A 15,494-nucleotide genomic window follows, 5' to 3' on the forward strand; every position below is an offset into this window, starting at 1 on the left:
AAAATACTGTTGAAAAAAATCATTGATATACATTTAAGAAAAAAGAACAGAGAAATTCAGCTGTGAATACAGTCAATCTTGTGCTTGCGACCATTTGAATTAAGCGACTTTTGTCTTATGCGACCACTTTAAATCCCGCCCGAGCGTGTTACCTATATTTTCATATTGTATTAAGCGGCTTTTGTCTTACGCGACCGCTGATTTTAGTGTATTTTGATGCCCGAGTCTTGAATTAAGCGACCGCTTTAAGGTAAAAGTGGTAAATCTGTTGACCATTCAGGAACAAATCAGTGTTGATTGTTTATCTAAGCCGATAACATGAACGATGACATCTTTGTTGTGATTTCACACCAGCCATTTTCCTTTGTCACGATGACCGGTTCAGACCGGTGTTAATGCTGACTGCGTATCAATTTTTGGCGTTGAATAATACAGTGAGGTATTGCCAACAGTCTACGGGTTAAAGAGTTTACCATCTGGAACGTTAAGTGACAAGTTTGATCGCCGATTTTATTGCAGAAACAATGCGCTGACGCGACAAACATATGCCATAATCGAGTCAGATATATATAAGCTTACATGCAGAAATTAAAATGTCAAAACGGAAAGTATTAACGTTAAATAAGAACATTCCGGTATTGGAAGTGTCGAAGAGTAAAAGTGCACGTAAATTTAATCGCGAATGAGTTTGGAGTCGGAAAAACACATTATCCGTGCAAATTATTTACATTGTATTTAGATTTAGAGAGAACAAATACAACTTATTTTAAGTAAAAAATTGGTTTATTCATTTTATTTATATTTAGATTCATTTGATTACAAAAGCAGAAATTGCTGTGTCAAAAAGAGATAATCCTATATCTGGATTTAAAATCAAAGGTCCGTATTCATTCCAAATAACCTTTTTTTCATTTAAAGACCATTTTATTAAGAGACCACTTTTGGTAACTCCCTTTAGTGGTCTCTAAATACAAGATTGACTGTATTACATTCATACTTACATGTGTATTCATATTATAAATATCATAACAAATAAAAGTGTGATTTTTGTTTTCCCCTTTTAATAAAAAACAACGCGTTTTTTCGCATTTGGACGGGCCCCTCCACCATTCTCCTATTTGTGAAAAAACACACTGATTCTTGACGTAGAAACACAATGAAATGACGTACATAATCTCCATATTGCCATCTGTCCATGTTTCAAGTTTCTTGAAGAAATATGAAGAACTTTTTAAGTTATCGCAGGGTCCAGAAATGTGTGACAGACTGACGGACACGCAAAGCGCAAACCATAAGTACCCTCCGTTGAAACCGGAAGGGGACAATAAAGAGTACTTATATTATGTGTAGTTATACTAAAACAAATGTACCGCTAGTGCTGTTTGGTATATGTAATATACAGAGTCTGGTAGACTGCAATATTTTGTGCATTAAATCTTTATTGCACAAATCTGTGAAGACAGAAGCCATCTTGGTTTTTAGTTTCAAATTTTTCAAAATTTATAGAAAGTAAGGAATATAGAAAGTACATCGCATTACTCAACCAAGACCTAGTGAAAATAAATCATTATACATATTATCTTATTAGGTAAATATTGTTTGGAAATATGACACGACCTATATTATTTCAATTGCTGCCAAAAATATGCAGTCAATTGAAAACCAAGATGGCATATCAGTCCTGTTTGAACACACATGTCGATCTAAAAAGTTATCTCAAACAACATATCTGGGAATCTAGTTAAATCTATGGGATAAACAAATAAGGCAGAATATACAAATTTGAAGCAAGAAATATCGGAGATAATTGTCAACATAGCTCTCTCAAAGGAAGATTTATATATGGGTTTATGGAAAGACTGTGCATGACATAAAATGCTATATCAAAGACATATATTTTAATGCTTTTATTCCTGTGGTAAAGTGGTTAACGCTTAATAACTTACACATGTCATGTGGGGAAGGCAGTGATTGAAAAACTGATTACATCACAAATGTTGTTCAATAGGTTCTAACATGAACGCGTTCTCCGAATACGTAACGCATATTGTTCAATATGTCCTAACATGAATATGTTCTCTGATTAAATTACAAATATTGCACAATATGTCCTAACATGAATATGTTCTCTAGATTGTCTGTGCAAACCAATATTATGATACCAGATCATGTTACCTCGACCTTTAAAACTTTATATGCTTATTACTTTCCACCAAAGAAATCACTGAACCTTGTGACATTAAACTTTGACCGTTGCTCCAAAACATTAACAGGTGCATTAAGTTTTTCACAAATAACCATCAAACTAATCTGCAAGATTGTACACCAATGCATTCACTAGATATCAAGCAGAACAAAAAAGTCTACATACCGACCAACCCAAGGTGGGCATGTACACAGCAATATACAAGCCAATTATACCGACCAACCCAAGGTGGGCATGTACACAGCAATATACAAGCCAATTATACCGACCAACCCAAGGTGGGCATGTACACAGCAATATACAAGCCAATTATACTGACCAACCCAAGGTGGGCATGTACACAGCAATACTGTGAAACCATTTATTTTCGTTGGCACAAAATTTCGCCCTTTTCATAAAAATGACTATTTCGTCCGCTCTTAAATTCGTCCATTTCTGGTTTTAAAAAAAAACAACGTCCGATTTGTTTGTAATACATGTAATACGCGGTTGCGAAAAAATCGTGCTGGGGAAAGAGAGGTGACACTTGGTAGTCACTTGCAGGAGGTGGGCCTTGTTTGGCATATGCCAATTAACAAGTCTGTTATTTTAGGTGATAGTAACTGTCCCTTATTATTTAATGTCATTGACACGTTCTTTGTTATGATAAGCAGATAAGTGGGACTGAATAATCGTTAACGAGTGTTTTAAACAACGAAGACAATTGCCAATTAGTCTTTTTCCATTACTATCACGGTCAAACTGATAACAATCTTTACCTTTATCGGCGCCAATTAGAGAAGGTGCGAACATTATGGGTTATAATAAGCGTAAGCAAATTATTTTGGTCATATTTAAAAAACAAAGGTACGGGTTTTTATGTACATGTACAAAAATAGTAGATGCAGTTAAAACTAAACAACCAAACACAAATCAAAATGTTCTTTATTAATTTGTAACAAAGCGCAGAATATATGTCAGGTGTTGATCACACATCGTCATATTTTAATTGCGTTTAATAGAATTGTCTTTAATCCGGATTCGCCGCGTGTAGGCTGTATAATCTGCAACACCCCTCAAAAACACAATACACACAATGGGTAATAAAGTTGTTAACAATTAGCGCTAATCAACACTATTATACCTAAACGAAGTCGACGCATTCGATACAGCCTTATTGCATTCGCGTTTTACAGGAAATGTCAGTTGTCAGTACACTGTATAATGCACACCCCTTTGTGTCAAAACCGGATTTAACTTGAGTGTGAATAGTCGACTGTTTCATGTTCTTTATATCAATACCATTTGTGTATATGTATTATAAGTATACCAGTCAACAAACAAGGTGCGCGCTTCCGCATATGGGTATTCGGACGTTCAAAAAAATTGACCTACGGTTTAGCGTTCACGCCGTCGAACGCATTAAGCAATATAACTCGTATTTTTCACTATTTCTTAATTTGCAAAAAATACTAGTGGCTTATAACTTACCTTGCAATCTTTTTCTTGCATTTTGCGAGTGTGCGAGTGTTAATTTCGAGCCCTGTGTAATATGCGTGGATTACGCTGGATTTAAATGCCTCATGCCTACCGTAATTCAGTCTTATTTGTTTCAAATATGGTACATGATTGTTCGTTAGGATCATGAATTTGTCCATCGGTCGAAGGACGAAAAAGGCGAAAATTAATGTCGGACGAATAATAATGGTTTCACAGTATACAAGCCAATTCTTCGAATAGAAACTTAAGCTTCATTGGTCATTGTCAGCCTCGGGTATTGCTTAAATGTACCCAGGATACTCCTAAGTATACTTCAATGTACCCTGGGTATGAAAAATATACTGAAACGTACCCGGAAATTATAACACTAAATTGGTCGTTATCGCCTTTTTTTCAAATTATTTATGTTCATATTTATGTCAATATTTTGTAAAATGGCCTTTATATTATAGAAACTTTTGAGGAACTTTTTTTCAAAGACAAATTTGTTTCGTATTCCGTAGGGCGTTAAACAACATTGGATTTCAAGTGGAAATAAAACTCAGGTACAGTCTAAATTGACTGGGTACGTGTTAGTATATTTTTCGTACCCGGGGTACATAAAATATTCTTAAGAGTACCCAGAGAACATGTTATAAGAAGCACCCAAGCCGACAATGACCAATCGAGCAAAACTTAAGTACATATATAGGAACTCAACAAACTTGATTTTAAAAGTGTTGTAAGTATTATTTAAATTAAAGTTATTCAAGAATGCCAATATCAAAACTACTATTTCACACAAGTCTGACAGGCCAATTGCAAAAGAAGTAATACAAATAAAATTTTGATAAGTTGCAAATGCTTATTGGAGTTGGTTAAATAAACCATTGGCTAATTTGCTTAAATATCGTATTGAACATTCTTCAGCTTAAAGGATAATGAACACTAATATTTGTGGATATTTTAACATGTCTATTTCACACAAAGGACTCTTCTTTAGTCCAGTATCTCATTTGCTGATCTATTCAAAATATTGTGAGGAATATTGATTAGTTTTAAAACATAATAGAAACTTGTTGGACCAAAGAACATATTTTTTTCTCAATAAAGCTGTTTGAAATATTTCTGAACTAAAGGATTACAGTAGCTTAAAGGGGTATAAACAACAATATTTTCAACTTACCATCAAAATTATTTATGAAATACATATTTTCGCTTTTCAAGCAGATATTTATAAAAAGAACATTGTTATATTTATGAATATTTTTAGACCTAGAGGGCATTCTGCCTTTGATTGCTCACCTCTGTTATGGGCATGGCCAATTTTTACCCCAGCGGCATGTGTTGAACAGTTTTTTCTCAAGGACCAAAATCTGAGGTCATATAACACATCAAATGTGTATGTTAAGTTGATGTACAATATAAAATATTTAAGTCTCAACAACTACGGAGAAGGCAGATTTTGACCCCAAAGAAGGATTTAATCAAACTTAGTACAGGACCACTATATGATGTTACATGCCAAATATTACACCTCTGACTTGGCCTGTAGATACGATTTTAAAAATATTTTAACTATGCAGGTATGTATCAATTATGTGACAGTGGAGCACTTCCACTTTAGAAACCCAGGGGAAATAAACAGTCTTTTCAGTGGAACACATTTTGATTTTACATACAAAATATCAAAGCTGTATGCATTGTGGATTATCAGAAGAAGTTATTATGTTAAATAAATCCATGCAAAAAATGTGATTCTTGGGGCATGGCCATTTTTCTTTCCAAAGGGCTCCATTTAAACATCTTTGTACAGGATCTATCAGATGTGACATACCAACTATTTGGTCTGAGACTTATGAATCATATTTTTTAAGTCATAAGTCTTTAATAACTCATGTAACTCGTGACCTTTGACCTTGAGCTGCAACTTTAATTGCTGATCACCATTGCATTTTAAATTGAAAGTTTCAGATATGGTACTCATATTGGAACCATTAATACTTAAGTCCAAGGCTTCAAGTTACATGTCAAGTATGATATGAAAGAAATTCGATTGATTGTAGATCTTTTTCAAATTGCCTGACACTACACTCACACAAAGAAATTTGCAGAGTGATTATATCTAATTTATATATTTCAATGTTCAGGTATTCAATGGGTAGGGTAATCTGATTATAGGAGCTATTGAAGCATGGGCACTGAATAATTTTTAAATGTCATAATTGGACCATAGAACATTTTTAAGGCATAGCATTTCAATTATTATTATTCAAGTGTGTTATCAATTCAAATGATCAAATAAGCAATCCCAATCTTGTGCCATTAGTATAGTCAAGAGAAATATGTTAATAGATCTGTTATTCAGCTTTTAAAAATGTATTTCACATTTCAATAAAAGTTAAATGTTATACCCCATGGACATTTCTGTTTGCAAAATTCTTTTAAAGCTATTGAGTTGGTCACAAGTGATACTTTATCTAGTGCTACTAAATTTCTTAATTTTATAATCATACATGTACTTCAAATAGTGTATATAAACCATTTACTGCAATAATGGGGTTAGGATATTCCATGGTTTTAGATAGAGTTAAGTACCAGTCAGAATATTGTTGGTCTAACAGTAAGTGGTTATTTGTTGGAAGAAAGTGTTGAGACAATGAAAATAAATGAATGCCAGAATTTGTATCGGGATATCCGTATGCAATATCTGAATACTATAATGATAACCATATAAATCAGTAATATTATGGCTGAGATATTAAGTCTTGTTTGTATATTCTTTTAGCAAAGATCTTAAATTAATAATAAGTCTTATATAATAACTGTATATGCAAACAAATCACTTTTGACGAATAATTACTAGGGATGGGACCAAATATTCGAATAATCAAAAATCAGCCGAATAATCAAATCCAAAATTTATAATCGAATATTCTATTGTTATGCAAATATACTTCTAAACAAGTTATACCTACATGTACAAAGTCACAGTTCCGGTTGTGCAGACAACTTTCCTATATAAGTCATTGTTTTGATAAAAGCTGCCATCAATAAGCGAGATGAAAATTAGCAAACAGGAGGGCATAAGGAGAGGGACCAATCGCCAATTTACTTATGATGCAATATGTAAAAACTATTTTCTGAGAATCAGTCGAAAATGAAAATGAATTTATGTGAAACATCAATGTGTATCGATAAGCATTCAATTTGTTTGATATACACAATCTGTGTTTTGACAGGTCTTTTTACCTCTGGTTGTTTAATCGACATTGCCTTTGGATTTGATTGGGCCGTTGTCCGCTTTTATATCAGTGCGAGACATCTATTAATAGCAATAAGCGACCCATATCATAAAACATCACGGTGTGAATGCCTAATAAATTCAATAATTTGCCGATAAATTACTGATAAGGTGTCAAAAACTCCACTGGTGCACTGGAGTAGAAGTAGATTGTATAATAAGGGGCAATTATAAAGGGATTTATTAGTGATAGTAAGTTTTACCAAGACAGACCTTGAATAGCCATTTTTATTATTAATTTATAGAACGTTCGTTGTGTTTTAGCAATGTTGGGCCAAATTGTCTCATATCATGACGCCGGACCAAATACCCCAAAAGCAGGACTGCCCCACCGAGATCGGGACGTATGCCATGTTTGTGTTCAATGCTTTATCCTTATATTAAATCAATGTACTTATGTCTAAGTGGTTCTCACCAACAGAAAGCAACAAGGCCTACTTTGTTGGAAAACATCTGAAAAAAATCTCCACCCATCTACAGAATATACAGCCTCCAACAAGCATTGAAAGACTACCGCGCGACTTAGAAAAGATTTACAAAAATTTGAAGGCTACTGAATTACAGGCATGGTTACTTTTCTATGCAGTGCCATGTTTAGTTGGAATTTTGCCTGAGGTTTATCTAGCCCACTTCTCATGTCTTTCTGAGGCAGTGTACATTCTCCTTGGAGATCATATAATGCCATCAAGCTTACAGAGAGCAGAACGCCTATTGGACCAGTTTTACTCATCATTTTCAAAATTGTATGGGGAAGGATGCTGTGGACTAAATGTCCACAACACATGTGTTAATTAAGTTAGTTATGTGAAACTGTGGGGCCCACTCTGGGCCTGGAGTTGTTTTGGCTTTGAAGACAATAATGCTATGCTTTTGCAGGCTGTACATGGAACAGGTGTAGTTACAAAACAAATAATGTGGTACAAACAAGTAGAAGCTACACTACGCAGAAAATCTCTTCATGAAGTTCAACAAAAAATCTGGAAAAAAACATACAAAGCGGAAAACTGTGATGTTTCTGGGAAAATGACAGCAATTGGAAATGATGGAACTGAGAATTTACTTGTAAAACTGGGTGTTGATAGTGATAGGAATGTGAAATTAATTTCAAGGATAAGTATCAATGGGCGTAATTTCTGTTCATTGAATTACACACGAATGAAGAAGCGAGCCTGTAGCTATGTTTTATATGAAGATAGTAATGTGGAATGTGTTGCGTATTTTGTTATCAATTCAGATTCAGGTGTAGTTTATGCAGTTCTTGAAAAGTATGACTCTTGTGAAGATGTACAACTTTCTCAGTTACCTGCTGGAAAACATCTTGTCCCTATAACAGCCACTGGTATCAAATATGTGATTCCTGCCGACAGCTTAATTGATACGCTTGTGTACATTAAAGTCTGTCCTGAAGTTAGTGCATGTATTTCACTAATGCCCAGCACTCATGGACATGCCATCTTTAAATAAAATTTTGCATCACCTGCATTGTGGTTATCATACGAAATGTCAAATAGTTTGTACAAGCTTAATCATAAACCTTTACCTTTTAATATTAGAAAAACTGATCGACTTGGGATTAAAAAACACTGAGTCACAGTATCTTAAAAATATCCTTAATTATTGAGGGGAGTTTTGAGTAAAAGACCCAGATCTGAAAAAGTACATCTTTTTGTTTTCAATGTTTCAGCAGAAACAAAGTAATTGTACACCAACAAATTAATATTTACATAAATATTCAACACAATGGTTCTTTAGCGTAATATTCAACACAATGGTTCTTGAGTCTCAGGGTCACAACCTAAAGATGAAAGAATCTGTAGTTCCAGAATTTATCCTGAAAATTTCTAGAAGAAATATTTGACAATGATAATAACAGTTCTAGAACTAATAGCAGTTCTTGAACCAAATTCTTACAACTTGATGAAAGAAAAAATCTTTGTTCTTGAACAGTTCAAGAACTATATATGTTGTTAAATTACTGTTCAAGAAATAATAGCAGTTCCTGAACCATGTTCAAGAACATTAATTCCTGTTCAAGAACAGTATTGTTAGTTCAAGAACTACATAAGTTCTTGAACATACTGTTCAAGAACTAATACAAGTTCTTGAACCATGTTCAAGAACATGAATCTTTGTTCAAGAACAGTGTCGTTAGTTCTAGAACAGTTCTAGAATGTTTAAGAACGGACTGTTTGTTCTTGAACATTTTTCGCTGGGGATACACTGATACAATTAATTAACTGAGCATAAAATACACACAAACACTAAGAGGCGACTATGTGTATCTTACTCAAACTCACAAGTTCAAAAAGACACAAATGTTCATGTATTCACTAAATTTCACTTCTCAGACTTTGTTCTTTAAGAATATGACCATGTTAAGTCACATGCAGCTCTAGAACTTCATGTGTGAAATGATGAATTAAACAAGAGGGACAAGATGGCCCTAATTCGCTCACCTGAGAGGAGTCGGTTCATTCAATATTTACCTAATGTTAAATATGCCCTAGATATTGACCAGACAAACATCCTGGTCAAGTTTCATCATTATTGAACCAAAAACTCTGGCGTAGGGAGTGTTTTTGTTTTTGTCAGATTTGAAATGGTGACCTATATTTTGAGTTGACCCCCCTTACCAAACATCAAACTTTGCTTACAAGGATTTTGTATAATATAATGAAAATTTGGACAATCTAAGAGCAATAATTATGGCATTAATTATGTGATTTTGCTCATCATCAAACTTGACTGAGATCTTTCAGCAATTTTGATAAAGAATGCTTGAGAAATGAGAAAGCTAGAGCGTTAACAAAGCAAATGTTGACGGACTGACAGCGGACAAAGACCAATCCTGATCAATCAGGTGAGCTAAAGTGTGTTTCACCGATCAGAGCCATTTTCCAACTTGTCCAAGAAATCAATAAAACCAATGTATTGACTAAGTTTCACAATGATAGGCAAACAATTTGACTTCTATATAGTGTTTAATCACAAGGTTTCTCTCTATATAGTCACATAAGGAAAACTTCCCCACCCCCCTGGCAGCCATGTTAATTGACCCATCGGGACCATTTGCAAACTCATCTGAGATATATATAAAACAAATCTATTCATCAAGTTTCATGATGATTGGGCAAAAAATGTGACTTCTAGAGTGTTCACAAGCTTTTTTTTACTATATAAATATAAGAAAACTGCCCCCCCCCGGCAGCCATGTTATTCAACTGACCAGAACCATTTTCCAACTCAACTCTTGTATCAAGGAAACAAATGTTCTGACCAAATTTCATGAAAATTGGGCAAAAAATGTGACATCTAGAGTGTTCACATGTTTTCAGTATATACATATAAGAGCTCCAGATAAGGGTCGTATTTTCAAGTCCGTTACGTATTTATTTTAAAACCTTGTCGTACAATTAAGAATTACAAAATCAAATTACGAATATTATTTTTACATCTGTTTGTATCGATTTTTATTGACTTCTTTTCGCGTATAAAAGATTTTTTCGGTGATGTTGTTATATTTTCAGCCTTCAGAGGCTGGTGGCGGTATTGTGTTTTTATTATTTTTTAAGAAACCTTGTTTAAGACCTTTCTTATACTTAGATTCTTATACATTCTCTGTACTTATAAAGTTAACGTGTATGTTCATCAATTGAGAGTTCTGCAGGTTATACTGAAATTTTACAGACAATTATCTGACAAGCTGCCTCTTACTCTTTTATGTATGTTGACTTGGCAATGTGTATTAATGTGATTATAAGATTGGTGGTTTCCCCAAATAAATAACCTATGGACAGATTGATTACTAAAAACCCGAAAGTTGTTCTCTCACCATTGAGAATTCCGATTACACGTAGTATTCATTTGCCGTTAAATTATAGACAATTACTTTTTTCTAAACCTACAGTCAAATTAAGTTTACTTCGAACATCTTTCATTGGAGGTACAGTGCGGCTGGGTTCTAGTTCGCAGCGTAATTTAGCTCCGTGAAATCGGTATCCTACAATAAATAAGTGCAACTCCAGGAAAAGTTTATGTTGCAAGTTTTTAAATATGTCCTCTTTTATTCTTTCATCGGTTAATAACCGCAAATTTTCAGTTAATATTAAATCCGATGTCTCATGAAATTCTGTGCATGTGGTTTATGTTATTACTTGAAATGTACCCTGTTGTGGTGCGCAATACGTTGGGCAGATGGGTAGATCACTTAAAACACGTTTTAGGGAACATTTTTTTTAAATTAAAAATAACAATAAATTTTATAACTTCATTTACCAGCACTTTAATAAAACAGGTCATAGCATAACAAATATTTCAATTCAACCTGTGGAGCAACTTATTTTTAATGATAGTACTTCAAGTCAGTGCCAATTAAAAGCAAGGTGCATGTCAGAATTTGAATGGATTAAACGTTTGCAATCAGCTCACCCACTTGGATTAAATGATAATATTCTAAATGTTGAAACAATTTCTAAAAATAAATCGATAAATTCATTTTCTCTTTTTAGTAAACGTCTAAGAAATAAACGTTCACATGGCATAAGGAAAAATGGTAACTTAAGGCGTAAATTTAAACGTCTGCTTTCTTTAAATGATTGCTACACAGTATTACAAAATGGGGGTAAACATAAATTACTAAGTGCACTTTGCTCTCTTTCTGTTTCTTCGTTGGCGCATATTGATAAGGAATGTAAACTTATTATTTTCGTATAGCCTTCAGCTTCACATGTATAAATTAGCATATCGTTCTAGCGACTCGCTCTTTACAGAACCGGTTTAACCGATTGAAAATCATTTAATTGAGCGAACCCTATGACGTCAACAACCACATTTCTCATAATCGTTTTAGCGCTCGAAGCTACAACATCGTGCACGTTAATTCTATTCTTCTTTTGGACCACGTGTTCGGTTGGTAAGTCTTACTTGGTGATTTTTATTTTATATTGAGTGCGCTTTAGGACGCTGTCCAGAGCTTTGGTTTTGAGAATTGAAATGACCAGCACTCGTGGGGACGATGTCCTCAGACTATCCGACTCGTCGGATACTGAATTTTCTGGTTTCGACATTGTCGATACGCCATACGTTGCTCAAACAATTGATGCTTGTACAGACGATGTCTGTACCGAAAAACGACATAAAAGTCTGGTGAAAGGGAAAAAGATTGTAAAATCCTTCTAAAAAATCCAAACCTGAAAGTAAAAAGAAACCTAAACCGGATTCGCAAAAGCCTTCATGTTCGAAAAGTAAAAAACAAACTATGGACTTAAATAATTTGTCTTCTGAAGACCTTTTGGTATTGAAACAAAAGCTTGGTTTAGTTGCCGAGCAATCTGACAGAAGACCATTTTATGACAGACCCAATATTCACGTCTCAATTGATAGAGATGACATTTCGGACAATGAACATATTTCGGATAATGAACACATTTCGGACAATGAACATGGCTCTAGTGTGGCAAGGAAAATTTGTAATGATTCTGACGAGGAATGGTCGCCTCCCAAAACCAAAGCAATGGAGAAGGGTCAACATATTGCTGATTCCCTTGCTAATATAATTAATTTAGCTTGTAGTTCACCTTGTGACATTGAGGGAATTGTTTCTAAATATAAAATTCCTGGGAACCTTGACAAAGCCTGCCCTCCTATTGTTAATGCCGAGGTGTGGCGTATAATGGATAGAAAAGGCCATGCCTCAGATAAGGGGCTGCAAGATGTGCAGGCAATTTTGACTGCTGCTATGGTTCCCATTATCAAGCTGGCAGAAACAGTTAAAAAGTCAAATGTTAAAGTTCAATGCAAGGAATATATTGCAGATGCCCTTACTCTAATGGGTCAAGTGCAATACAATATTTCTGTTAAACGCAGATATGGTATTAGGCCACACCTGAATAAAAAGTATGCATCACTATGCAATGTTAGTATGCCAATCACTACCAAGTTGTTTGGAGATGATGTTACAAAAGACCTGAAAGCCTGTGACTCAATGTTTAATATAAGATCAGGAAAACCATGGTGGAAGTCAAAGACTCTACGTCCAACTCACAGGCCATACAGAGGCAGTTCCAATTATTCAAATTATGGTGGCGCTGGTGTAGGCCGTTTCCTTGAACCATACCCACAGAGAGGCGGGCGACCTTTTCGAAGGGGTCTCTCAGGTGGCAGTTTTCGAGGACGAGGTGGATACGGCCAATCCCCAAGTGGAAAATAGATCGATGGTAGGTAAGACACAGTTCTTTATTGATTCATGGAGAAGATTAACCTCAGATAAATGGGTTTTAGATACTGTCAGTGGTTACAGGATTGTTTTTGATAAACAACCTATTCAAAAAAGAGTGCCTTTGGAAATTCCCTTTATAAGTGAACAGCGTAAGATTGTGGAGGAAGAAATTAAGACCTTGATAGAAATAGGTGCCATCGCTGAAACTATACACGAACCAAATGAGTTTATTTCAACACTGTTTATTGTTCCAAAACCGAACGGGAAATATCGACCTGTTATAAATTTAAAGTTTTTAAATGAGTTTGTTCAATACAATCATTTTAAACAAGAAACCTTTAAGGTGGTTCTTGATTTATTGCAAAAAGATGATGTTGATATGGAGCAAGCTTATTTTCATATACCAATACATGCGGAAAGTCAAAAGTTTTTGAAATTTTATTGGAATGGCCATTTATATAAATTTGTGTGTTTGTGTTTTGGTTTAGCATCGGCACCATATGTGTTTACTAAAGTGTTGAAACCAGTCTTTTCATATTTTCGTCAGATTGGGATACGCTGTTCGTACTATATTGATGACTCTTTAACAATGAATAAAGACAAAGAGATTAGCTAATTGCAAAAACAATACTGATACAGTTGTCCATATTCTTACATCACTGGGATTTTCTATCAATGACAAGAAATCTGTTTTAGTTCCCACACAAAGAATAGTGTTTTTTGGGTTTGTAATTGACACTGTACTTTTCAGAGTATTTTTAACAGAAGAAAAGTTGGAGGAAATACATAAACAAGCTGAAAAGTTGTTAAAAACAAAATTAGTTGTTGTAAGACGTTTAGCGTCTTTTATTGGGTTGTTAGTTAATGCATTTAATGCAGTGTTAGAAGCGCCTTTACATTATAGATCTTTAGAAAGAGACAAGCTTACTGGCTTGTGTTCAGAGTCAAACTTTGACAATAGTATTCAGTTGTCAATATCATCCAGAAATGACATTATCTGGTGGCTTAACAATGTGCGAGACAAAAATGGTAAAAGCATAAAACCAAAACTCATTTCTTGTCATTGCAAGACTGATGCTTCTCTTCAAGGATGGGGTGGTGTGAATACCCAAAATAATAAATATGCTAATGGCAGATGGACGACAAATGAAATGCAATTATCCATAAATAGTTTGGAACTGATGGCAATTTTTAATGTCTTGCAATCCCTTTATTCAGACTATTGTAATGAACATATTGAAATCCAATCAGATAATGTAACCGCCATCAAGTATATTAATGATATGGGTGGAATGACATGCAGTGTTATGGACTCTATAGCCAGGGATGTATGGTATTGGTGTATTAAAAGGGACATATTTATTACAGCCGTTCATATACCAGGTGTCAAAAATGTTGAAGCTGATTTTTATTCCAGAAATTTTTCTGATTCATCAGAATGGATGTTAAAGAAACAGGTTTTTGAAAGAATTTGCTGTCAGTTTTTTACACCGTTGATTGATCTATTTGCATCAAGGTTAAACAAGCAAACCGAGCTATTTGTGTCATGGTTTCAAGAGCCAGGTGCAATATTTGCTAATGCTTTTCATATGTCATGGCATGATACTAAACCATATATTTTTCCACCGTTTTCATTAGTAGGGAAGGTAATCTGCAAAATTAAAGAAGATGCTGTGGACAGAGCAATTGTTATATTTCCTTTATGGCGGACACAACCTTGGTTTCCTTGTTTAATGGAAATTATTTCTGATTTTCCGGTCAGACTTCCAAGACATCGAGACATCCTGACATTACCACACAATGGACAAGTTCACCCGTTGTCAAAGAGACTCGACTTGGTCGCGGCAGTTGTATCGGGGAGGCCCTCCGTTGTAGAGGACTTTCATCAGAGACTACAACCATCATCTTGGCTGCATGGAGAAGAGGAACTCTCAAACAGTATGATTCTGCATGGCGGAAGTGGATGTCTTGGTGTATGTGCAGGGAAACTTCTCCCTTTAACTCATCTGAAGTAACTGTACTTCAATACTTGGAGCATTTAAGGTCTATTAACAAGTCATACTCTGTGTTGAACACTCATAAATCAATGTTAATGCAAACATTACCCTTTTTTGGAAATAAGTGGTGTAAAGACTGTTTTTTAATTCAGAAATTTATGAAGGGAGTTTTTCATTCTCGTCCTCCAGTACCTAGATACCAGTTTGTGTGGGATGTTACTCTTGTATTGAATTTTTTAAAGTCTTTGAATCCATTGTGTAATTTATCATTAAAAATGTTAACATTTAAAGTGGTTGCACTTTTGGCATTAG

The 15,494-nt window shown here is 34.6% G+C and overlaps 1 protein-coding gene across 1 annotated transcript in view; it reads right to left on the reverse strand.

The window, feature by feature from the left end:
* The window catches only part of LOC127833837 (uncharacterized), a 216,826-nt gene that overhangs the window by 84,868 nt on the left and 116,464 nt on the right, over positions 1–15,494 (reverse strand). The gene's annotated exons all lie outside the window — the stretch shown is intronic.

The sequence above is a fragment of the Dreissena polymorpha genome, chromosome 6, assembly GCF_020536995.1.
Source record: "Dreissena polymorpha isolate Duluth1 chromosome 6, UMN_Dpol_1.0, whole genome shotgun sequence".
Lineage (NCBI taxonomy): Eukaryota > Metazoa > Mollusca > Bivalvia > Myida > Dreissenidae > Dreissena > Dreissena polymorpha.